Genomic DNA, 27,147 nt, shown 5'->3' on the forward strand with positions numbered 1-27,147 from the left:
ACTTGATAGATCTTGATGTATACATTGGGATTAGTAAGGAATCTAGACTATTATTAGTCGTCGGGAACGTAAGACTAAGACTTAGTGACATTTGTATCTAGGCCACATCGGAAGAAAAGTCAAGGAGTTTGGCGAAGCGCTGCCGAATTCTCTAGTCACCCACCTAAGTTAGGTGAGTGCATATTACTTTCATCTTACACATAGATATGAATTATTTTGATAGTTGAATGCTATATGTTCTTGTGTGCAAAGATGTTATGTGTTAGATAAAATGTTATAAAGATAGGTTTATATGATTTATACCGTATATGTATTTTATAAATATAATACATTGGGTAACGAAGGGTAATGGAAAGATGATATAGTATGATGAAAGATAGGATGCCATAGTATGATGAAAGATATAGGCATTGATAGAATGCCACGACTTTATAAATGATATTAATGTACCAGCGATGTATAAATGGTATTAGCATGCCAACGACTTTAGGAATAGTACTAGTATACCAATGATGTATTCCTATAACAAAGTATAGGTGAAAACCACCAGACTATTTGATGAAAGTCCCGTGGAACACATGCAGGTTTATAACCTGTAGGTGATGGATTTCGTTCCCATTTGATGTACTCTACTTCTTACTGACATGTATCGTGGAGAAATCCCTTTAATAGTACTGTCACTATCGATGATTGAAATAATCCTTTGGACAAATCCTTAGGATTGAAAATAAAAAGGAACCTACTAACATGTATTGTAGAGAAATCCATGTAACAATACTGTCAGCGATGACTATGATGACCCTTAGGATAGATCCTTGTGGAAGAATAAGTAAGAAAAAAGGGATGGGTAATTGGGTAAATTGTTTGATAATTAAATATATTAATTATGTTATTGTTGGTTGAAAACCCTATGTACTCACTAGGTTTTCTAACCTGACCTACTCAGTTTCTTTGTAGTACTGGTAACAGTACGAAGGTATTTGACTTTTTGACCTAATGAGAGATTAAAAGAAATGTAGGCCATTAAATGTTGTAAGGCCAAAAATAACTATGTTTATGCTTATGTTTTGTATCGATTATGCCATCCCTAACCATAATGAATCAAGGGAAACGTTTCTTCGGAAATACTTTTACGGGACCAAATTTCGCATTAATGAATAAACTCTGTATAAAATAAGCATAATAATTTTTTTTTAAAATGACCGTAAAAATGGGGGTGTCACAGTTCAGATTTTTGTTCGGATGCCAGGGCTAGGCAGTATCTCGTGGATGTGTTTGACACTCAAGTTGAAGGGAAGAAGTCAACTTCAGATGTGCTAGTGGTAAGGGAGTATCCAGATGTTTTCTCGGAGGATCTACCTGGTGTGACTCCTGTGAGGCAGGTGGAGTTTAGGATCGATCGGATCCCAAGTGCGGCCCGATTGCTAAGGCATCCTATCATCTCCCACCACCAGAGATGCAAGAGTTGTCCTCTGAGCTCCAGGTGATGTTCGACAAGCAGTTTATCTAACCGATCAGTTCACCTTTAGGAGCGCCAACTTTGTTTGTGAAGAAGAAGGATAGTTCTCAACGAATGTGCATAGATTTTCGGGAGTTGAATATGTTGACGGTGAAGAATCGTTACCCACTTCCAAGGATTGATGACATTTTCGATCAGCTTCAGGGTGCATCTTAGTTTTCCAAGATGGATTTAAGGTCAGATTACCACCATATGAGAGTCAGGGAGGAGGATGTGGAGAAGAAAGCTTTCTGGACTTGATATGGGCACTATGAGTTCATGGTGATGTCGTTTCGTCTCATCAATGCACATGCAACATTCATGGATTTAATGAATCAGGTATGTAAGACGATGCTCGATCAGTCAGTTATTGTTTTCATTGATTATATTCTAGTATACTCCAAGACCAAGGAGCAACATAAGGAGCACTTGAAAGAGTGACTTCGAGTGTTGAGGAAGGAGAGGTTGTATGCTAATTTCTCCAAGTGAGAGTTTTGGTTGCGAAAGGTCTAGCTCTTGCGGCACCTCATCAATCAGAACGATATTCTGGTCGATCTGGCCAAGATTGTTGATATGTGCATATTTAGCTGTATATTTAGTATAGATTTTTATTATATTATTTGCAATTTATGGACAAAAGGTACTTAATTGTGTTTAAATTATATTTTCAGTCCAAAAGATGTGCTTGGGAGCAAAAGGAAGCAGGAGATGCAATCGGAAGTTCGGGAGTTCAAATAAAGAAGAAAAATGTCGAAAACAAGAAGAACTCGGCGAATCAACGCCTGACTCGGCGAGTCGGATCGAAGGTTCGCGAAGCTATAGAAGTCCTTGTCGTACACGGATTTTTAATGATGGACTCGGTGAGTCGGTACCTTGACTCGACGAGTCAACTCTGTTTCCAGAAAACTATAAATAGGGACTTTAAGACCGAGGCAGAAGACTTCGGAAGAACCCTAGGAGGCTAAGCTGCGATCGAGAACACGGTGGAAGCTCTGGGAAGTGAAGAATCGACCCTACGTTCGATTTTGAGGAGGATTAAGGCAATTTCTAGTTCATTCTTAGTTAATCTTTTGATTGAGTCATGTTTAAACTAATTGAATTCGTGTTTGAGTTTGTTTTTACTGCAATTATGAACTAAGACCTTTATCTTCTGTTTAGGGTAGATGATTTTGTGAATATGACTTGATTTTATGGTTAGGATTAATTTAATTTGGTGATTATGTTTTGTTAAGCTTGTTAAAGAACCTCACGTGTTAATAACAACTATTTTTCTGTTAATAAATCAGTAATTAAGTTGTATGAACATCTCTTAGTTACTAATCTCATATGATTTATGTGAAAACTTAGTTATATGCCTAGGAATAACGAATGTGAAACTAGGGTTAATTAGAAGATAGGTAAGTTAATGTGTGAGCTTGTATGACGAACCATCATCAAGAAGTTAATTGAACGACCAATTTAATTAACCACTACAAGTCTTACTTAACCCGAATTAATAAACTAGGAAACTCATTAATCTAGACAAGTGGCCGTTGTTTGAATTAATATATTTTCTAAGGATTAGTTATAGCGAACGTGAACCTAATCATCTTAATCGGTAGCCAATTAAACTTAATCCGAAGCATTTACCATAAAATCAACCATAGGAACAAATGATTTGAACCTAAACAAAAGTCTCCTTAATTATTGAATTTAGTGATTTTTGTTGCTTAGCTTTAGTTATTTAGTTTAAGTCTTAGCTAAATATTTAAGTTTCTAGTCTTGTAAAACTAGAGAAAACCCTACTTTCTATTACTTGTTCTTAGATAATATTAGTAATTAGTTTAATTTCCGTTCCCTTAGTTTAATTTCCGTTCCCTGAGTTCGATACCCTACTTATTTAACTATACCACAATTGATAGGTCCACTGCCTTTGTGTGTCTAATTCATAATTAAAAAGTAGGATAGAACTTAGTTCATTTCACACACACCAAGTTTTTGGCACCGTTGCCGGGGAGCGGTTCAAAAAATTAACACTAATTTTTAGTTTTATCGATCCTTTGTGTGAGATTTATCTTGCACAAAGTTATTTCTTAAGTAATTCAGTTATTAGGCAAAGTTTTAATATTTTTCTGTTTTTAGAATTTCAGTTAATTTTTTTTCTGTTTTAGCCTTGAACTCGCCGAGTGTATTCGAAGCTACTCAGCGAGTCCATAGCTGATTTCTAGTTTCGTTTTTATTTTATTTTTTTGTTCTTTTTACGCGTGTTTCTTGCTTTGGTTGCAGGTATTACATGACCCGAGGATCCAACACACCTTTGGTTCCTCCATTTGAAGAAGCGGAATCCGCTCTCAGAAAAAACAAGGATAAAGTACTTGAAGACAATAACCCGCCAAAGAAGTCACCCTTCAAGGACCTTAAATCAGTCTTTGGGAGGAAGACAAACAAGAAAGAAGGTGAGTCTAGCAGTCAAAAGAGCGAAGGAAGCAACCTTGGGAATCTTGGAGACGATACACTCTACAAAGAACCTAAATTTCAGTACGAGCACGAATCCGAATACGAAGAAGGAAGCGACCTAGAAGGAGAATTCGACAACACCATGACAAACATCGATGAAGTTCCCATGGGAGAATGGAAGAAAAGGATACATGATGATACCGGCCCAGGACTTGTACAACCCGCAATTCCTGCGACTGCCACCTTTGAACTTAAAGGCCACATACTTGCTCAACTTAAGGAGATCCCATTCTACGGGAAGGATCATGAAGATGCATACAAGCATCTTGACGAGGTCAATGATATAGCCGACTACTTCAATGTCCATAATGTGGCTCACGACACTGTCTTGCTTCGTATGCTACCTGCCACATTCAAGGGAGCCGCAAAAGATTGGCTGAAATCACTCCTTCCCGGATCCATCACTACTTGGGCCAAAATGAAAACTAAATTTATAGACCAATTTTGCCCTCCCTCAAAAATAGCCAAGTTGAAGAAATCCATAGCCAATTTTGAGCAACAAGCTGGAGAGTCACTTTACGAGGGATGAGAGAGATACAAGGGCCTACTAAGGAACTGCCCACATCATGATTTGAATAGTCAACAAGAAGTCTCCATTTTCTATGATGGAGTAAATGTAACAACTAGGCAGCTCCTTGATTCGCAAGGACCTCTCACAAAGAAAGCACCCCCGATAATAAAAGAGCTAATTGAAGAATTCTCTAAACACTCTAGAGAATATCATAACCCAAGGAATGAACTAAGTCGAGGGGTGGTGAACTCAGTTAATGATAGCATGGCAGCAATGATGGCTAAGTTAGAGAATTTGGATCGAAGAATGACTAAGATGGACCAATCCATCCATGCCATTAGGGTGGGTTGTGAAAACTGTAGAGGACCTCACCTCACTAAAGATTGTGATCTTGACGAGAACGGGAACCGGAAGGTGCAAGTGTGCTATTCAAGTGGTGATAGGTATGATGACAATTGGCGAAAACCCAAGAAAGAATGGCTACCTTATGATGAGTACAAAAAGGCAAAGGAGGAGAAGTATAAGCAAAAAGAAAGGGGCTTTTATCAAAAAGAGGAAACGGTGCTGGAGAAGAAATCTGATTTGGAGGATATGTTCACAAGATTTGTAGCCGCCTCCGAGAAAAGGCATAATGATACCGACGCTGAAATGAAGGAGCAACGAAATATGATTAGAGAGCACCAATCTATGATGATGGATCAACAAAATATGCTCAGGAATCAGCAAGCATCTATTCATAACATTGAAAAATAGCTAGGCCAGCTTGCACAACAAATCAACCAAAGAGCAACCGGTGAACTTCCTAGCAATACCGAACAGAATCCCATAATGGCGCATGCGAAGGCAATAACCACAGATTCTGAAACAATTTTCACTCCTCTGACCCCTGTCCAGAAGAATCCCAACCAGGTGCAAACAGAAGAGGTAAATAGCTGGGAATCGAGTAAACCCGACTCGACTCGCCGAGTCGCCAACAAGGACTCGACGAGTCCAAGACCTGATGACACAAGCAGCTTTCTTTTGAAACCTTACCGGGCCCCTTTACCTTTTCCGAGCCGAGCCATACCTAATGAGCAGATTCAAGAATATAGGAGGTTTATGGAGCATATAAAGGCCCTTCAAGTGAATATTCCGTTTATTGAAACGATACTTCAAACACCGAAATATGCAAGCATGTTGAAGAATCTCTTTACATCTAAAAAGATATGGCAGAAGTGGCTAAAATAGTATTGAATGAGCTGCCAGAGAAGAGGGGAGATCCGGGAAGCATCACGATACCTTGTCAATTTGGAAATATAATTGCCACTCGTGCATTGACTGATTCGGGGCAAGTATAAATCTTATGCCATACTCTTTCTTCGAAAAGCTAAACTTGCCGGACCCAAAACCTATCCGTATGACAATCCATCTAGCCGATAAATCAATAATACATCCAAGAGGAGTGTGCGAAGATCTTCTCATCAAAGTTGATAAATTTGTGTTCCCTGCTGGTTTCGTAGTGCTAGACATGGAGGAAGACCTTAAAGTTCCAATCATTCTTGGGAGGCCTTTCTTGAATACCGCTTGTGCCATAGTTGATGTGTGCGAATCTACGCTAAAACTAAGGGTGGGGGATGATTCGGTGATTTTTAAAGCTGAGCAAGAGCAAAAGCACATAGAGTCAAGAGAAGATAAAGTTTCCTCAACAGATTTGGAGGATGAATTGTTAGAAAAAGAGCTTTCGTGCTTGCATGAAATCAATCCACGTCAATTCTTATTATCTTTGGAAGAAAATTCTGATGCCAAAGGAGATCTGGAGGAGATAGAGAGGCTGATCGAGGAAGCTGATTATCAAGAAAGCCTTAAAAGTATTGGAAGCTCACTGACTCGTCGAGACGTACCTTCTGACTCGATGAGTACATACGAAAAATCCAGATTTGTTGAAGATTTTAGTCTGCAAACCATTAGTACCCTTTATGACCCAGATGTGCATGTTTTGCCTGATTACGTGGAGAATATTCTTGAGGAAAGCAAAGCTGTTAAAGATTTCATCAACTTTGAGAATGCATATTTGGCTTGTCTTGAAACAATTGTGCTAATTGATGAGGCTGCCCAAGAAGAGGATAAAGAAAGTTTAGAAGATAAAGGGGATACTAAAACTTGGAATAATAGTAACCATAACTCTTTCATTGAATCACATATAGCGATGTCAACCAAAAGCAAAGGAACCAAGCCTCGTGCCCTTGTCTCTACTACGTTTGAAGTTTTCACTTTCAAAACACCGGATTCATTAATATGTGATGAAAGTGAGGAAGAATTTGTGCCTTCAAGTGATGATGAGTTAATGACCGAAAAGGCAATCGAGGAAGATAAAGAAGGAAGGGAAACGATGGGGCGTGAAAAAGAAGAAGTGAAAAAGAAGAGGCATAGTAAAGGGATAAAGCGTAAAGCTGAAGAAATTGCTGCAAGAAAGAGAATGGAAGAATTGAATATAGCATATAAGAGAAGAATCTATCTTTACAAGACAAAATACAAAGTGCAAAAACTGAAAAGGGAGATCCTAATGGAGGAAGAAGCAGCAACGTAAAGCGGGATGGAGTCCAGCTAAAGACTCCTCAAAAAAGCAGCGCTTAACGGGAGGCAACCCGTCAATAGAGTTTGATTTTCTTTTCTTTTTCGTTTTTGTTTTGTGTGGTTTTCTTAGGATTTTTTTTTTCAAATCTTCATCTATAAATGATTGCTTGAGGACAAGCAAGGTCTGAGTGTGGGGTATGGTAAATTTTTTAGAAATAATGATTTTTATTGACTCGACGAGTCCACACGAATCAAGGAAGTTTTATCGAGACCTGACTCGGCGAGTCCGTATGCTGACTCGATGAGTCGACTAAATAAACAGAAAATTTTTTTTTTTTTACGTGTCTGTAAAATTAGGTTTTTTACCCTAATTGAGAAAACGCATTCATTCACACCAGCCGACACCCACTCGACGTGCCAAGATTCTCTCAAGCAACCATCTTCATTTTTCTTTGATTTCTTCTACTTTCTCCCCACAAGGTAACATTTGTTGTTTATAATCTTGTTAAAGCTCTAATTTTTGCAGAATAATGGTCCCATTTTGTTGCAAACTCGGTTTTGACTTGATTAGGTTTCTAGGGTTTCAAAATTTTCTCTAAATAGAATGTTATAGGTGAAATTTATTGTGAATCGATACTTAATATACATTCCTAGACAAACCCCTGGAAACAATTTTGAGTTTTGTTGGATGAGTTGGTAGAAATCAGACATGCGACTCGAGCAGTTCATATGACTCGCCGAGTCTGTTCGTGGACTCGCCGAGTCGGTCCCTGAAGGCAGTCCTTATTTTTGTTTTTAATGTTATGTGTTCTCTGTGTTTGCATGGATTGTGTCATTTTGCAGAAAATGTCTTCAAGAGGTGGACAAAGCTCTAGGGGTAACCGAGGGGATCATCCTTGGTTAAACTTTCCAAGAATTGATTCGAAATCAACGATGAAACGATGGAAGAAGAAGTTGGTTGAAGTTAAAAAGAAAGAAATTTATGTACCAAATGCAATAAATTGGGAATGGCTGTGGAGAGTCCGATATGAGGAGGATTTGGCCCCATTTCTTGTCAAAGCATTTATGCATGAAGGGGTATCCATCACTTGTGATGGATGGAGCCGGCTATTCCGTATGCAAGAACCGGTGTTGAAGGAGTTGTGTTGGGAGTTTTTCTCAACCATCAACTTTCGCGAAGGAAACGATTATTACAACCTGGGAATCATTACCTTTTGCCTTGGTGGTGAATTCCGCCAATGTAGTATGGTGGAACTTGCTTGCAGATTGGGTATATATGACCAACAATTGGTCAGCACTGAAGCTTTTGGCACCTTTCTGGAGCATTGTCACAAGGAATTCCCGGAGGGTGTTGTGAGTTCCACTTGGTGGAACACTATTGCCAATAAGGTTTATACCCCCAAGTCCGCTCAAGAGGGGAGTATTAGATCACCGACCCATCGGTTGATTGACCACCTCATTGCTAATACAATCAACATGCGAAAAGACGACGACAAGGTTCCTAACCTTGATGTTTTCTATTTATGGAGTATTATTACTCTAAACACTTTCTGCAATCTTCCGTACTGCATAGCATCTTATTTAGGTGAGGGGGCGGTCAAGGATCGAAAAACTTCAAAGATCAATGGCGGGATGTTTGTGACCTGCCTAGCAAAATCATATGTGTTTATGGAGAGAGGAGCATGAAACTTGATGACAATGGTCCCGACCCCTACTTTTAATGTCATTCTTTTTAGAAGATCAAGAATTATTGAAGATTATGGACGGGGCCACTATTCAATTCCTCATGATGATGCGGTGATAGGTCCCGAGGAGCCGGGAAGGAGGGTAAGGCCGATACATGATCGAGCACGTGAAGACCCACCGGTGATTCCGGTTGAAGATGAGATACCCGAGGAATGGTTTAATGTGGAGGGAAGGAGATACCAAGATGATTTGGGAAGTAGCTTAAATTTCACCAACCGGTCATTTATCCAAATGTTTAATCACTTCAACATCCAACATGTAGATGGGGGACAATTTCCTTATGTGCCTACTTGGGAAGAACGGATAAATGCACGAAGGAGTGAAGCCGGTGGGAGTGGAGCAAGAGAAGATGATGAAGAGGAAGAAGATGAAGATTGAAGTTCTATCCTTTTTATTTGTTTGGTTGTGTTAAAACAATTTTTATTTGTTTGCTTGTTTTTATTTGTTTTGTTTGAACTTCTAAGTAGGATTTGGTTTGTTTTATTTTATGTTTGCTGTTGGTTCTTTTCAAAATTTGAATTAGGGTATGCGTGCAAGGGGTCTAGAGAGTGAAAGAAAAATGGAAAGAGTCAAGTCTAGGCAAGAGAGAGTGAAGTTTTGAGTCCAAGTATCGAATCCGGTTCTAGAGAGGGTTAAAGAGTGTGTGAATACTAAAGAAGAAAAGAGCATGAGTGTCTTTTTGATGCTACTTCAGCATACCAAACCGGATTTGAAGTATAATACAAATTTTTATCATACAACATGGAACTCGCCGACTGCACATCCTGAAGTCGACGAGTCATAGGGAAATTTAATGAATTCTGCCATTTTCGCGACACAACTCGACGAGTCGCCTTACTAACTCGACGAGTTGCTTTTCATTCTACCTCTAAAGCTGCTTATTTGATGATATTTTACACGACACTTGACTGCATTTTTGATGATTAATTCCAGACGTTTTCCTAGAGTTTGTCCTGCATCTTTGGAGGTGCACCACACGAGATTTTGACACCCAAGGCATGGATGAGCTGTTCCCACGCCAAAGTCAGCTGAAGATGGAGTTCAAAAAAAGAAAGATCACCCTCACCACTACTATCCAGGGGAGTTTGTTCGAATTCTCTCTTTACTTTTATGTTCTTTAATTGTTATAACATGCAATGGGGACATTGCATAAATTAAGTGTGGGGTAGGGGGTTGATTATATTAGTTACATTAGAATCCTAATTTAGGTATAATTTTGGAATTTTTGCAGCATAAATTGCTAGACTTAATTTAGAAAATTTTGGTCAAAACAATTAGGATTCCATGCTAGTGTTATATTTGATGATTGCATGAAGACCCAAATATTTAGTTGAGCCAATATACGTTCTAGTGCATTTGTGGCCTCCTTTATTCTAGTGAAATCATGGGACAAAAACACAACCTCGGTTAGTTTGAGGGATGCAATATGTTTAGCATCGTGTCCAGAAATGTATCCAGGAAATTTTTTATCTTTAATCAATAAAGGTTGAAGTTGAGCACCCCTGCTTAAGCATGTAGGATTTGAGTGAAAAGAAAACAGTGAGATACATGTTAAAAAAAAGAGAATTACAAGTAAAAGTTGTAAGAATTTTGGAGCAATCAAAGTGAAGATCAACAGATCAAAATTTCGAAAGTTCAAAAGTTGAAGATACCAAAAATCAAATCAAAGAAGGTGGTGAATTCAAGAAATTAAAAAGATCAAATATCAAAGAAGTGAAGAATTCCAAATAAGCTCTATAGTGGTATCAAAAAGTTATAATTGTCTAGATTATGTATGCTTGGGTTGCTCAACCAAAAATACCTTGAGGTTAAGAAGTTTTCTGCGGATGGATTCGGAGGGATGCATAAAATGAGCATTGTTCAAAAGAAGTGGGCGAGTGTTTATGAGGATTGTTAGTATTTAGAATTAGGGGGGTCCTTAGGAAAAATTCTAGACACAAATGCATGCGTTGCGGTCTTGACATAATGGCTGGGTTTGATTGGGATTGTCTTATGTAATATTAGTGTGCTAAAATTCAGTTTTGCTTGGGGGCAAACAAAAGTCAGGTGTGGGGTATTTTGATATGTGCATATTTAGCTATATATTTAGTATAGATTTTTATTATTTATTGGCTAATTATTTGCAATTTATAGACAAAAGGTACTTAATTGTGTTTAAATAATATTTTCAGTCCAAAAGATGTGCTTGGGAGCAAAAGGATGCAGGAGATGCAATCAGAAGTTCGGGAGTTGAAATAAAGAAGAAAAATGTCGAAAACAAGAAGAACTCGGCGAGTCAACACCTGACTCGGCGAGTCGGATCGAAGGTTCGCGAAGCTATAGAAGTCCTTGTCGTACACAGATTTTTAATGATGGACTCGGCAAGTCGGTCCCTTCACTCGACGAGTCAACTCTGTTTCCAGAAAACTATATATAGGGACTTTAAGAGCGAGGCAGAAGACTTCGGAAGAACCCTAGGAGGCTAAGCTGCGATCGAGAACATGGTGGGAGCTGTGGGAAGTGAAGAATCGACCCTACGTTCGATTTTGAGGAGGATTAAGGAAATTTGTAGTTCATTCTTAGTTAATCTTTTGATTGAGTCATGTTTGAACTAATTGAATTCGTGTTTGAGTTTATTTTTACTGCAATTATGAACTAAGACCTTTATCTTCTGTTTAGGGTAGATGATTTTGTGAATATGACTTGATTTTATGGTTAGGATTAATTTAATTTGGTGATTATGTTTTGTTAAGCTTGTTAAAAAACATCATGTGTTAATAACAACTATTTTTCATGTTAATAAATCAGTAATTAAGTTGTATGAACATCTCTTAGTTACTAATCTCATATGATTTATGTGAAAACTTAGTTATATGCCTAGGAATAATAAACGTGAAACTAGGGTTAACTAGAAGATAGGTAAGTTAATGTGTGTGCTTGTATGACGAACCATCATCAATAAGTTAATTGAACGACCAATTTAATTAACCACTACAAGTCTTACTTAAACCGAATTAATAAACTAGGAAATTCATTAATCTAGACAACTGACCATTGTTTGAATTAATCTGTTTTCTAAGGATTAGCAATAGCGAACGTGAACCTAATCATCTTAATCGGTAGCCAATTAAACATAATCCGAAGCATTTACCATAAAATCAACCATAGGAACAAATGATTTGAACCTAAATAGAAGTCTCCTTAATTATTTAATTTAGTAATTTTTGTTGCTTTAGCTTTAGTTATTTAGTTTAAGTCTTAGCTAAATATTTAAGTTTCTAGTCTTGTAAAACTAGAGAAATCCCTACTTTCTATTACTTGTTCTTAGATAATATTAGTAATTAGTTTAATTTCCGTTCCCTGAGTTCGATACCCTACTTATTTAACTATACCACAATTGATAGGCCCACTACATTTGTGTGTCTAACTCATAATTAAAAAGTAGGATAAAACTTAGTTCGTTTAACACACACCAATTGAGGTAGTTATACAGTGGGAGGTCCCGAAATCTCCATCTAAAATCCATAGTTTTCTTGGGTTGTCAGGTGAATATCAGAGGTTTATCTAGGATTTCTCCAAGATTGTCTTTCCTCCTACTCGTTTGACGAAGAAGTGTGTGGATTTCCATTAAGGGATAGAGCAGCGGACTGCTTTTGAGACCTTGAGGCAGAGGTTATGTAAGGCTCCTGTATTGACCCTTCCAGAGGGTGTTGAGGATTTTGTAGTATATTGTGACACTTCGATCATAGGTTTGGGGGCGGTTCTTATGCAGCGTGGTAGAGTCATTGTGTAAGCTTCCAAGTAGCTGAAGCCTCATAAGGTTAGGTCCCGACACATGAATTGACGTTGGGGGCATTGGGTTTTGCCCTCAATTTGCCAACATTATCTTTATGGGTTCATTGTACCATCTATACAGCTCATAAAAGCCTGAGGTATCTTATGGATCAGCTGAATCTGAATATGAGGCAATGCAGATGGCTTGACATGGTCAAGGATTATGATTGCGATATCTTGACCATCCGGGGAAGGCCAACGTGGTCGTTGATGCCTTGAGCTGCAAGACGACTAGTGGCCCTATTAGAGGATTATGTTTGAGGATGACCATCATTTCATCTCTTTTGGATTTAATCAGGGAGGTTCCGAACGAAGGAATCAAAAAGGAGAACTGAAAGAAAGAGAAGATCAGGGTCCAAATTGGTAAATTCATCAACGATAGTTGGGGGTTATTGACCCAGTGTGAATGAATTTGGGTTCCAATTTATAGTGGGGTCCTACAAACATCGCTAGAGGAGGCACATAAGTCCTAGTTCTCGATTCATCCGGGGGCCACGAAGATTTATCAAGACTTGAGACTTAGTTATTGTAGACTTGCATGAAGAGAGATAGCCTGGTTTGTGGAGAGATGTTTGACCTGTCAGATGGTCAACGCCGAGCACCAAAGACCACACGACAAGTTACAATGTTTGAAGATTCCCATGTGGAATTGGGAACAAATCACCATGGATTTAATCACAAAGTTTTCAAGGTAGACCAAGGGATTTGATGCCATTTGGGCGATTGTTGATTGTCTGACCAAGAGTGCCCATTTCCTTGCTATTTGGGAGAGTTCTTTGGCTGAGAAATTAGCCGATATTTATGTGCATGAGATCATTGCTCGCCACGGTGTGCCGATTTCTATTGTATATGATTGATATGTCTGATTCACTTCCCGGTTTTGGCAGAGGTTTTATGATGAGTTTAGGTACTAGATTGCATTTCATCACTGCTTATCACCCACAGACAGATGGGCAGAGTGAGCGGACTATCCAGACGCTCGATTACATGTTGAGGGCTCGCGTCATTGATTTTGGTGGGAGCTGGGACTCCTACCTCCCTTTAGCTGAGTTTTTGTACAACAACAACTATCATTACAACATCAGTGCACCTCCATATGAGATTATATACGAGAGGAAGTTTGGAACTCCAGTTTGTTGGGGAGAGTTCGGCCATAGGTTCATGAGGAGGACCGAGTTGGTACTCCAGACGACAAAGCTTATTCAGCAGATCATATAGAGGTTACAGACAACATAGAGTCGACATAAGAGTTATGCTTATAGGTAATGGTCCGAGTTGGAATTTCTGGTTGGAGATGTGGTTTTATTGAAGGTATCACCCTGGAAGGGTGTTATTAGCTTCAGGAAACGGGGCAAGTTGGGCATCCGATTCATCATACCCTTTCGAGTTGTGGCCAGGGTGGGAAAGGTGGCCTACATATTGGATCTGCTTGAGGAGTTGAGCCAGATTCATAGGACCTTCCATGTTTCCTAGCTTCAGAAGTGCTTGGTGGATGACACAACAGTGGTCCCGTTAGACGACATTCAGTTCGATGAGCGTCTAAATTATGTGCAGAGGCTGGTAGCGATTTTGGATAGAAAAACGATGACCTTGTGCAACAAGGGGCACACTTAGTCAATGTGAAATGGAAGAACCGGAAGGGCTCAAAATGGACTTGGGAGCTAGAGGCGGAGATACGAGAGCACTACCCAGATCTATTTACAGCTGCGGATTTCAAGGATGAAATCTAGTTCAAGTGAGGGAGAATTGTAACACCAAGTTCCAGGTATAAACTTCTTTTTCTCTTATGGCTTTCAATTTCAAAAATTATGGATTTTTGGATGGCCAGGACGTGGTGATGGTAGCACCACGACGTGGCAGTCCCAGCAGAATCCCACAACTTAAGTGTGTGCAACGACATGACATTATATTGGCCATGACGTGGCAGCCATTTTATGTTAAACCCTAATTTCGGGGTTTGTGCTCCAATTAAAGGAAAGTGAGGGCTAGCTTTTGCACACCCTCATCCTCCATCGCCTCCTTTTCACCCTCAACGAAACCCTAGCCTCCATGGTTGTCATTTTGAAGCTTTTTGGTGTTTTTTGTGATCTTGAAGAAGACGAAGAACGTGCTCTTGAGCATTGATCCAACAAACCCTAGCCTCCATTGTTATCTTTTCAACCTTTGTAAGTCCTCAAGTTCCTATCTTTTGTGGTCAAAGCTTTTAGATCTAGGATTAGAGGCTTGTTCTTCATGTTCTTGTTGGTTTGGATGAGTGGGTTCCATAAAGCTAGCTACTTTATGGATCCTTGAGGTCCCTTTGGGGTTATATGTTCAATATCTAGAGTTTGATGTTTTTGGTTTCATGCACAAGTGTAAGTTCATTTCTTCCATGTTTTTGACCTAGAGATGTAGATACATTTGACATGCATGTCCATAATGCACCGATTTTTATAATCCATTATGTGTAGAAAACCATCTGGAATGTATGGATGGGTGGCATTAGTGATTAAGAGCTTAATTCATTAAGATGACCATAACAGTTCCCACGACCTGGCGACAGACAGTCTCCGTGACTGTTTTGTCCTGAGGCTACTATAGGGGTCGAATGTCTATAGTGAGCAATCAAATGTATTTTATGTCTGTAAATTGTCGAAAGTAAGTATTGTTTCGACACTCTATCTATTAATAACCCATGTTAGTTTCGATACTGTAATGCTTAGTCCTTGTTAGTTTTTATGCGTTTGTTGTACCCTATAAATTGGGTAGGTACATAGAGTAGAATAATGATCAAACTTAGAGAGAGCAATTGTCATTTGTACTCTCAAAAACTCTTGTACTCTTCTGACCAGTGTTGTAAACTTGTCGAGCTGGCCAATTACTCGTTCGAGTACTTCATACTCACAACCCTTTACCGAGGCAAGTTACAGAATCCGAGTACTCCCCGATCGGCCTCTTACTAAAGCGAGCAGTGTTGTAAAACTCAGCAAAATTGGTGATTAATATGTATACTATACTTAATGATTTATTATTTAAAATACACACATGTGATTATTAATACACATATATATCAAAATATTTTGAGTAATTATTCACGAAGTGAGACCATTGTGTGTTTTTCAGTTTTTGTGTATTCACATGTATCTAATTTTGTTATATATTTCAAATAACTTATGGTTTTACCTTATGATTTTGACATATATAATTTTCATAAAAATATTTCTACATGAATTTTCGAATCCGAGTACTCCCGAGTACTCGCTACTTGGTAGTCGGCCGAACAGGTACCAAGTAGCTAGTACTACAACCATGCTTCAGACGATATTGAGCTAAACATATCTTATTTAGACCGTGTTTCCATTTACATATTTTATTGTCTTAATTGTGTTCTTAATCAATCGCTAACTCACATTAATTGGTATTAGAGCGGGTGTTTGAAGTTTTAAAGAAATTGATCCATGATGATATTTTTGATTTGGTGAATCATAATTCAAAATTCATGTTGTAAGTCTTCTTTCATTGAGAGAGTATTTGTTTCTAGAAATCGAATTAATTCTTTGATCTTGATTCAAAATCGATTTTCCCTCTCTATAATTCATGTGAATTCTGCTTTCTCTCTCTAGAATTTTGATCAATTTTTCTTTCTCTCTCTAGAAATTAATTCGAAATCACTTCCTCTCTCTAGAGATTTCATTTAAATTCACTTTCTCTCTCTAGAAAAATTCAAGATCTTGTGATCTTTTTCGTTTTTGACTCGAAATGGAAAAAGAATATTGTGAAAGATGGTTTGTATTTCTTGGAGATGATCTATATCCATATAGTTTTGAAGGACTTATCAAGAACTTTACAACCGAGTATTTTAAACAAAATTCACTCATTTCTTGTGGAAAAAGAGATGAAAGTGGAAATATGTTTGGTTACCCTATTGATCATGATAATTTGTAAAGTGTTACTTAATCTTTTGGTTATAACTTACCATGAGAAAAGAAAGAAGAAGAAAGAAGATGAAATCATTAAAGGAATTCGTCTTGATGAATGTAGATATGGTGTCAATGTGCTTGCACTTCACCCAGATGTTCATGATGTTCAATACAAGGGAATTCAATGCAACTCTCTTGAAGTTGTGAAAGTTTTTTGTTCAATTGGAGTTCAAAATGATGATTGTTTATATTCTTGTGATTGATTTGAAGGAATGGTGTCATATAGAAAGCCTTCAATCCAAGATGTTCAAATGTATCAAACTCCAAAAGATTTGATTCAAAGTTGCAAGGTTGAAGTTCTGAAGAATGATGTTGTTTTTTGATTCAGATCTTCAAGATCCAAAAAGATGAAGAAGATGATGAAGAAGAAGATCAAAAAGAATAAAATTTGGGTTTCTAAGCAAAATTCTTCAAATTTCATTTTGATGATGAAATCATTGAAGAATATTTGGGTTCCAAATCAAAAATCATCAAATTATGTTATTGAATCAAATTCCAAACCCAAAATTATTGAAGATTCTCAAAATTCAACATGACGATGAAGTTAGATCTTGGATAAATCTCACACCCCAAAACCAGAACGGCGGAAACGTCCTGGGGTGGAGGACGTCATGTTTAGTATCACAAGACATGCATCATAGTAATCAAAGTAATAAGCAACCATTTTATTAGAAAGAAAGTGTTTACAATGTGTGTTCACAAAACATAGAATACATATGCAAATAACAAACAAGACTTGAAGCTATACTGCTCCATCTTCTAAATTCCCAGCACGAGTACCTGTCTACTAGGCTCCTGAGAATACAAGTTATTTGAAAGAGTTGATCAGCAATTAAGCTGGTGAGTTCATAAGATTTTAGTGATGTAAGTAAGTTGTAAAATGTTGTGGTAAACTGCTGTTGAAAATGTAGTTGAAAATGTAGTTAAAAATGTAGTTGAAAATGTAGTTGTAAGTTCTGTTTTAGAAAAGTCCGCCTGTTCCTCTTAAAAAATCCTATATTTTCTACTTTGATGAAAGATACGTAAAAATGATTCTACAATCCTTTCTATGAGTACTAAATGGATACAAGTGATATACAACTCAGAGTAAACAAACAATCGATTGAGCGCATCTGCTCTAAGGCGGAAAGCACACATCCCATTGTTTGTTTGATCATTGTGCTATATAACCCTGGTATATTCACTTGTTACTCATGGAGTTAATTGTAATAGTTCCTTTATATTTAATGAAAATATTCTTTAAGAAAACCCTTATTCCTTATAATAAAATGGTGACCACAGTGATTACTCCTATAATCACTTAGTTTATACTGACTATATATGATCTAATATCAGATAGAGAGTTAATTGGGTGAATCTGCCCTAAGCCCACAACCAAACAAGGAACAGGAAGTAAGGCGGAAAGCACACATCCAACTACCTATTGGGTATCAATGATATATAACCATGATGTATAAACTAAAGTATTATAGAGTTAATCACCTAAGGTCCTTTAAGTTTATACTAGTTTAATAAAATGGATTAAAACCTTAACTAGTAAGTTTCTAGTTTTGTATACCCAAAGTTCTGATTTGGAAAGTATGTTCTGTACTAGAAAACTGTGCGTTGACTCTGTGTCCTATGACTTGACCCATACCTGGTACCCTTATGATGACTCAATGTATACTGGACATATATATCTAGAATCGAATAGATAATAGGCTGGGTGAGTCTGCTCCAAGCCCACAACCAAACAAGGAGCAGGAAATGAAACGGAGAGCACACATCCTATTACTTGTCGGATCCTATTGATATATATGTATCCTTTGATGTATACATTAAGGAATCATAAGGTTAGCATTATGGACCTTTCTACTAAACGTAGCCTTCTACCAAGGCATCAAATGTTATGTAAGTTTGTTTCTTGTATTAGTGTGTATTTTCCCAAGTGAGACTATCTTTAACTAAGTATAGTTTATACATTAATGAATATGTGAGAAGATCACAGAGTAAATGTAGTAGGGAAAATAATGTTTTACCTCGGCAGTGACACTGCTGGCTATAAAGTAATAAAATACAGACTCCAGGTAGTATTAAATGTACAATACACCTCGGGGAGTCTTTTTGCCTTTAATCCCTAATGAGTTAATTTAAGGTTTAAATGTGAACTCGTATGTAACTAGGAAAATATTTTATTATATTTTATCACCTCGTGTCTGCTAACCCAGATACGTGTAATCGTACTAAAGTTAACGCAAACTCGGAAAGATATATTATTATATTTTATCACCTCGTGTCTGCTAACCCAGATACGTGTAATCGTACTAAAGTTAACGCAAACTCGGAAAGATATATTATTATATTTTATCACCTCGTGTCTGCTAACCCAGATACGTGTAATCGTACTAAAGTTAACGCAAACTCGGAAAGATATATTATTATATTTTATCACCTCGTGTCTGCTAACCCAGATACGTGTAATCGTACTAAAGTTAACGCAAACTCGGCAAGATATATTAACGTGATTTTTCCCGGTACTTAGTATGGTGTGTTCCTCCATGTACTTATTATAGTATGTTCCTCTATGTACGTGTTATAGTATGTTCCTCTATGTACTTGTATAGTATGTTCCTCTATGTACTTGTTATAGTATGTTTCTCTATGTACTTGTATAGTATGAACTGAACCCTTAAACTATACCTATTATAGTTTACTAGTAATGTAATTGAACTGTTGTGGAAAAGACTCATTTTACCACTAAGTTATGCAGGTACTTTAAAAACAGAGTTTTGTTAAACTATAAAGTAACATAACTTGAAAAGCGTCTTTGAGATGTTTTGACAACTTATAAATGACATAAGTAATCCTTTTGAAAATGTTTATAACAAACAATTACACAATTAACATTGTGTTCAACTTGTATTCCCCCCTTAAAACATTTAAAACAGTTAAAAGATTCATTACGGGGTATGAAATCACCTGGTGTGGGTGATTCAACGAATATGCGTGTAAGGATGAAAAGTTCCACGAATGAAGTCCCGAGACACAACAAGTCCTAAATGACATATAATCACATATATTGGCATGAATATAGTGCTTGGAAGCATACAAATGCAAGGAAACACCTCACGAGATTAGGAAACACTTTGACCAAGTGTTGGAATCACATGTGATTCATCTAAAGGGTGTTTAAGGCCATGGCTTGGTGTTTACGGCCAAGGGAGTTTACGGCCATAAACTCATGGTCAAAGATGCATATGAGGGTGTTTGAAGGCTAGGGAAGCTTGAGGAAAATTTTCCCTACATAATGATGTGAAAGACCCACTCAATGGAGAGTGTTGAGGAGTTTACGGCCCAGGGGAGTTTACTCCTGGCCATAAACTCTCTAAATGGTCACATTTAGGGTCTTAAAGGTAAGGAGTCTCAAGGGTTTAAGTGTTCTAAGGCTTAGCAAGGGTCTAGAAGTGTTTAAGGTCCAAGACTTGACCATAAATGGAGTTTACGGCCATGGATGTTTACTCTTGGGCCGTAAACTCTCTAATGATGAGTCGGGTGATGATTCAAGGTCTTACAAAGCACATGGGAGTGTTCTAGCCTCAAATCCAAGTCTTAGGAAGAGTTTATGGCCAAGACGACACCTTTATAGGAGTTTACGGCCTTGGGAGATGGCTTTGCCGTAAACTCCTTTTGGTCCTTCATTCTTGATGATTTCAAGGTCCTAAGCACGAACCTTAACTGGATATCAAGTGTAGGGAAGAGTACTTACAATGTAGAGGCTTGAAAGGGTCGATTTTGGCCAAGAACACTAGTGTGTGTTCTTGGTGTTCTTGGTGAAACTTGAAGATTTGAAGATCTAGATGAAAATGAATGTTTTCATGGATGAATTCAAAGAGTGTAACTAGTAGATGAAGTGTAACAACAAATCAAGGAAGAACACTTACGTTTTTGATGATCTAAGATGATGAACTCGATGATACTTGAGAGGATTTGGAAGTGTTCTTGAGGTTGGAATGTAAGAATGAAGAAAGTTGAAGGATATGAGCCTATATGGGGGGAGTTTACGGCCGTAAACTCAAGTATTGTGGCCGTGAACTCCTTTTTGATGAGGATTAATGCTCGAATGTTGCACAGTGTCTCTAGCAGGTACTTCCCAACACTTATTCCTTAAGTGTACTAGGCTAAAACTCCTTAGGATGACCTTTAACCAGGCTAGAACTCATTACTCTTGAGTCTGACACTCAGTTGAGTTGACTGACTGAGCTTAAAAAGCAAAAAAATTTCGGGTTGTCACATCATCCCCCCGTTAGATGGAATTTCGTCCCGAAATTAACTTTCTTACAGTACTACTGGGGTTGTGCTCCTCGGATTTGCAGAATACCAACTCGTAGAGCTGGCAACTTTGCCCTGGTGTTCATGATAGGATTCGTACTTGGTCCATCTATCATTACCTTGTGTATACAAGTCGTATATAATTAGGATTAGTAAGACGGTTGGATGTGCGACTCTGCCCCAGGTCCACAACCAAACAAGGAACAGGAGATAGGGCGGAAACACACATACTAAATCTGCGTAATCATAATTATATACCACTCTCGTGTATACACTGAATAGTGATAGGTGGGTTGTGTTCGTCCTTAGCCTATGTGCTTGAACTTGGTCTGCTGGACGAGTGGTATTTCGTGACGGTCTGCGGACATCCGACGGTAAGGCTTCGGAGATCAAAGTACCCTTCACACGAGTACTTCGGGGTTTAGAATACGAAAGATAAAACTGAGGTTTAGGTCGGACTGTCGATACGAATGACGAAGGTTTCGAGAACTTGACGGTCGAGGCGATAGAAACATATGAACTTAGTATGGTGAGGACCACGCCAATTCATGACGAATGGTAGTAACGGACTCTTTACTGAACAAGGTTTTGGCCGATTTGGAAGAAACGTCTGTTATACGATGATGTATCCCTAGTGTGTTCGACAATGTACTCTTTGTAAATGTTCCAGTGTTTTATTGTTTTTCCCTTTGATGTTAACACTCCTACGTATCGTATCGCTATGTGCGCATACGTACAAATGAAAGTGCTTTGATAACTGGTGATGATACTTTATATCATGATCATCCTCGGTACCACTACGATCGCCTGTCATATACAAGTTATGAATAATTAAGATGACTAAAACGGTCGAATGAGTAACTCTGCCTCAAGTCCACAACCAAACAAGGAACAGAAATTAAGGCGGAATTACTCACTCTAAGTCTGCAACATCTTAGTTATGCACAACCCTGATGTATATGTTCAGCCATCATAGCTTCTCTAAACGGATCCTTTAGTTCTTTTGAATGTTGTGACTTGTTCCTATGGGTGAGTTATTATAATTACTTTTAAGTGTTATCCCCAAGTTTTAATCTTATATAAATATAAATTAATTTTCAAAGCAATTACTAGGTCGAAAACGTACCGCTGCTCGAAGACGACTCCGAGGTCGATTCCCCTGCGGTGATCATCAGAATTCGTCCATCCGCTCTTGAGTTCTTTGTTATCGGGCAGTCCTCCTGGTAGTGTCCAGTCTCACCACAACCATAGCAGGCTTGGTTTTCTTCAACTACAGGGACTTGGGAGATCGGTTGAGCTGGTGCCCTGCAGAAACGGACTGTGTGTCCTATTATGTGGCAGTTCAGACACTGCATTTTCTGGCATACTCCGGTGTGGTGATAGTTGCATTTCCCACACTTCGGAAGGGTTCCAGCATATCGACTGGCAGGTGTTGGAGTAGCAGGTGTTGTGGCGGCGTACATAGTACTCGTTCGTTCCTCCTGCGGGGTGTCATGTGTTGTTTGCTTCTTCCTCATATTGTTTTCCGACTTTTGTCCATAGTCCTCTTCCCTCGATGGCTCTGGAACCGGGACTTCTACGCCATGATGGACTTCGTAGTCGATGAGTAGTTGGGCCAGGCGTTTGGCACTATCGAATGTGGCTGGGCTAGAAGACAACACATTACCTCGGGTCGGGGCAGTCAGACCCCTGGTGTATCTTTCTATCTTCTTGCTCTCTGGGGTAACCATCCCGGGGCACAGTGCTGCCAGGTCGCTAAACCTGTCAGTATAGGCCACTATGTCTGAGTCGACCATCTTTAGCTCCCATAGTTCTTGTTCCAGTTTTTGTACTTCACCCCTTGGACAGTACTCTCTCATCATCATTTCCTTCAAGTTTTCCCAGCCCATAGAGTTTGCCACAGTTAGGGTCAGTGACTTAACATGGCCATTCCACCATGTCAGGGCTCTTCCGAAGAAGGTGCAGGCAGCAAACTTCACTTTGCTCCCTTCGGGGCACGAACATATCTCGAAGACCGACTCTGTTCTCTCGAACCATTGCATTAGAACTATGACTCCACCATTTCCATCGAAGGAATTGGGTTTGCATTTCATGAAGTCTTTATACGAACATTCCCTTGGATGTTCGTGGGTATCTTCGTTGTTGGTTAGGTGAGAACCGCTACCAGATCCACTGATACCACTTGCGCGAATTTGGGTTAAGGCGACTGTCGTTGCTGCTGTTACCGCTGCCTGAAAAGTAGCTAGGTCGAATTGTGACAGGGGTAGTGGCGGTTGAGTTGGAGTTATCGGAATAGTGCGTCTGTTCGATTTGCGAGGAGGCATCTTTGCTAAAAGAATATAAAGATGAGATGGAATAAGTCTATTGTAATGGACACAAGCCGAAAGCTGAAAAGACAAGGTTATTCCAATTCTGAGTGTATCGGGTCCTGACTTCCACAGGGTTCTAGAAACAATTCATAAAGGAGTCTATACCTAATAAACTGTGCATTGACTCTGTGTCCAATGACTTGACCCATACTTGGTACCCTTATGATGACTCAATGTATACTGGACATATATATCTAGAATCGAATAGATAATAGGCTGGGTGAGTCTGCTCCAAGCCCACAACCAAACAAGGAACAGGAAATGAAGCGGAGAGCACACATCCTATTACTTGTCGGATCCTATTGATATATATATGTATCCTTTGATGTATACTTTAAGGAATCATAAGGTTAGCATTATGGTCCTTTCTACTAAACGTAGCCTTCTACCAAGGCAGCAAATGTTATGTAAGTTTGTTTCTTGTATTAGTGTGTATTCTCCCAAGTGAGACTATCTTTAACTAAGTATAGTTTATACATTAATGAATATGTGAGAAGATCACAGAGTAAATGTAGTAGGGAAAATAATGTTTTACCTCAGCAGTGACACTGCTGGCTATAAAGTAATAAAATACAGACTCCAGGTAGTATTAAATGTACAATACACCTCGGGGAGTCTTTTTGCCTTTAATCCCTAATGAGTTAATTTAAGGTTTAAATGTGAACTCGTATGTAACTAGGAAGATATTTTATTATATTTTATCACCTCATGTCTGCTAACCCAGATACGTGTAATCGTACTAAAGTTAACACAAACTCGGAAAGATATATTATTATATTTTATCAACTCGTGTCTGCTAACCCAGATACGTGTAATCGTACTAAAGTTAACGCAAACTCGGAAAGATATATTATTATATTTTATCACCTCGTGTCTGCTAACCCAGATATGTGTAATCGTACTAAAGTTAACGCAAACTCGGAAAGATATATTATTATATTTTATCACCTCGTGTCTGCTAACCCAGATACGTGTAATCGTACTAAAGTTAACGCAAACTCGGCAAGATATATTAACGTGATTTTTTTACCGGTACTTAGTATAGTGTGTTCCTCCATGTACTTATTATAGTATGTTCCTCTATGCACGTGTTATAGTATGTTCCTCTATGTACTTGTATAGTATGTTCCTCTATGTACTTGTTATAGTATGTTTCTCTATGTACTTGTATAGTATGAACTGAACCCTTAAACTATTGTTGAATCATAAAAACTGACCCTGTTGAACTTCAGCTACTGCAACCTCTTCAGCTACCGCAGCCATCCAGCACCCGCAGTCAAGCTCCTTCATCAGCAACCGAATCCGGAGTCTACCTACCGCAGTCACTTAACTAGATTACTTTACTTGTCTTTATTATGATACTCTCTATTGTCCAGTATGCCTTGCATGGCTACTCTTAGAGATGTAATCTAGTGTACTTCTTGAGTCTCTATAAATAGAGCTCATTCTCTTGTATCTAAAAAAAAATAACTTACGCATCTATCTATTCTGAATACACTTCTCAAGTTATTCTTTCTATCTCTCTATCTTACTACGCACCAATTCTTACTCTCAAATATTACTAGAATACAACTGATTATAACCTCTCTTCTGAGCAAGTCTTTCGTGACTTAATCACTAAGTTTGATCTTCCTTATTAACTCGGTTTGAATGCATTCCTTGTTGTGAATCAACTTATGTGTATACTTGATATAACAATTGTTGTCATTTCTATTTCTTTACTTTCCGCAACTAACTCTCTAACTATCTAATTCTAACTTATTAATTTTATTGTTGAGCTTTTAGATCCTTCGAGATTAACTATTCCGCAATACACTTGTTCTAACGTTTGTTCAAGTGTGTCTTTAAGTTTTTCTCTCAACAATTGGTATCAGAGCCATAGTGGTTGCTTTTTGAAAACGGAACTCTGATTTTCAAAGGGCCTTCTATACCACTGAAGCTCAGTTCTTAAAAAAAAACTTCAAAAATGGCACAATCGTTATCTCTGAATGTTTCCAACAGTGTTGGTGGTTCTAACCGAGCCCCAATACTGGTAGCAAATGAATATCATCACTTGTCACAAAGAATGGAAAGATACTTAAGGAGACTTGGTAGAGATGTCTGGCGATCCGTAGAAGAAGGACCATATGTCCCAGTCCTTACACCAGTCCAGACTGACGGCACTACAACCAGACTAGGAGGAGGTCAACCAGTCATGAACCGTCCCACCAAGGATGATGTCGATAAAATGGAAAATGATGTTGTTGCTTTTTATGAAATCTCCTGTGGAGTTGCTCCTGACTACTTCGATATTATCATAAATTGCAAATCAGCAAAACAGATCTGGGAAGTTCTCAAGAATTTGTACGAAGGCTCAGAACAAGCACAAGACAAGAAACTTACTACCGCACTCAATGAGTTCAACAACTTCAAAGCTCATATTGGCGAAAGTTTGGAAGACTCCTTCAAAAGGTTCAACCTGATAGTAACCAAGTTATCCAATGCAGGCACCATCTGCAGTAACCATGAAACAAATCTTCAGTTTCTTAATGGTTTGGGAAGACATTGGACTACGGCTAAGATGATAGTACAAGGCGATAGAAAGATTCACTCTTTGTCACTCTACAAGCTCTATGGAGAGCTGCAAGCACAAGAATCTACCGTACTCAAAGACTGTGCTGACTTCGGAGGACCACTTGCTCTCATAGCACAAGCCCCACCGCAGTCACTCTACTCTCCCTCGTATGACACTCCACCGCAGTCATACGAAGCTGACTCAGAGTATGATGATGAAGAAGAATTTTAGAAGGCTATTGCTCTGGTTAGTCAACAGTTCAACCGTCAACCACCTCCTTCCTTCCGCAAGAATCAACAGTTCAACAAACCTCCATTCAACCGTAACTTTGGTTCCCAGAATAACCATTCTCGATATTCCAAAAGTTCTCATCCACCACCGCAATCTCAAATTAATCAACCAAAGGAGGTACCGCAGTCTCCTCAAACCACTGACTCCGGTACTCCCTCAGAAGACAAGACTGATGTTGTAATTTGTCACAAATGCAACAAAGAGAATCACTTTGCAAGAGATTGTAAGGCCAATGTAGTAAAAGACAGAGCATTCTACCTTAGAATGGCTCAAGAGTTGGAAGATAAGGAAAAGGCAAGGACATACGTAGCCCATGTCAAAAGAGACCATCAAGTTTGGTCATCCGGAGACGAAGATGAAGCCATCAACAGTGTCAAAGGAAAAGGGAAAATCTGCATGGTGGCAACTGCGGATGATGATGGGTCTACAGAGCTGGAAAAGAACTACTGCTACATGGAAAAGGATGGAACTCTAAGCATCGTCGAACAGGCTTTGTGCAAGGAGGAACAAGAAGAAGAATGGTTAATTGACAGTGCCTGCTCCTTGCACATGACCGGAAGGTTAGAATACCTTCGGGATTTCAGGCCAATATGCAATGGTGGAAATGTTACATTCGGCAACAATGTGAATGGAATCATCCGAGGTTACGGTGTTCTCACTACGGGGAACTTTTCTATTTAGAAGGTTGCTTATGTAGAAAGCCTTAAACACAATCTCATCAGTGTTGGCCAACTATGTAAAGCAGGACATCGAGTTGAATTTGATGATCAATTTTGCTACGTAATGACAAGTGATAGGAACAAGTGTCTGATCAAATCCCGATCCGAAGGTACCATGTATCCTTTGGATGTCTCTCTGATCATTGGTAGACCGCAGTTGTGCTTCCTATCCAAAGCTGTATCCGAAGTCAGCTGGCTATGGCACCACAAGCTAGCTCATCTCAACTTCAGGTACATCAACAACTTGGTCACAGGAGAACTAGTCAGAGGTCTCCCTATTCTCAAATTCAGCAACGATACTCTCTGTCCGGCTTGTGAATGTGGTAAACA

General features: G+C 38.7%; 1 non-coding gene across 1 annotated transcript; it reads right to left on the reverse strand.

Annotated features, from left to right (window-relative positions):
• Nucleotides 1–4,460: 4,460 nt before the first annotated feature.
• LOC145168100 (small nucleolar RNA R71) lies at nucleotides 4,461–4,567 on the reverse strand. The gene has a single exon (XR_013741688.1). It is a non-coding gene; the product is annotated as a small nucleolar RNA R71 (small nucleolar RNA).
• Nucleotides 4,568–27,147: the final 22,580 nt, after the last annotated feature.

This window comes from Lactuca virosa, chromosome 3, assembly GCF_052849685.1.
Source record: "Lactuca virosa cultivar CGN04683 chromosome 3, Lactuca_virosa_CGN04683_v6, whole genome shotgun sequence".
NCBI classification, from domain to species: domain Eukaryota; kingdom Viridiplantae; phylum Streptophyta; class Magnoliopsida; order Asterales; family Asteraceae; genus Lactuca; species Lactuca virosa.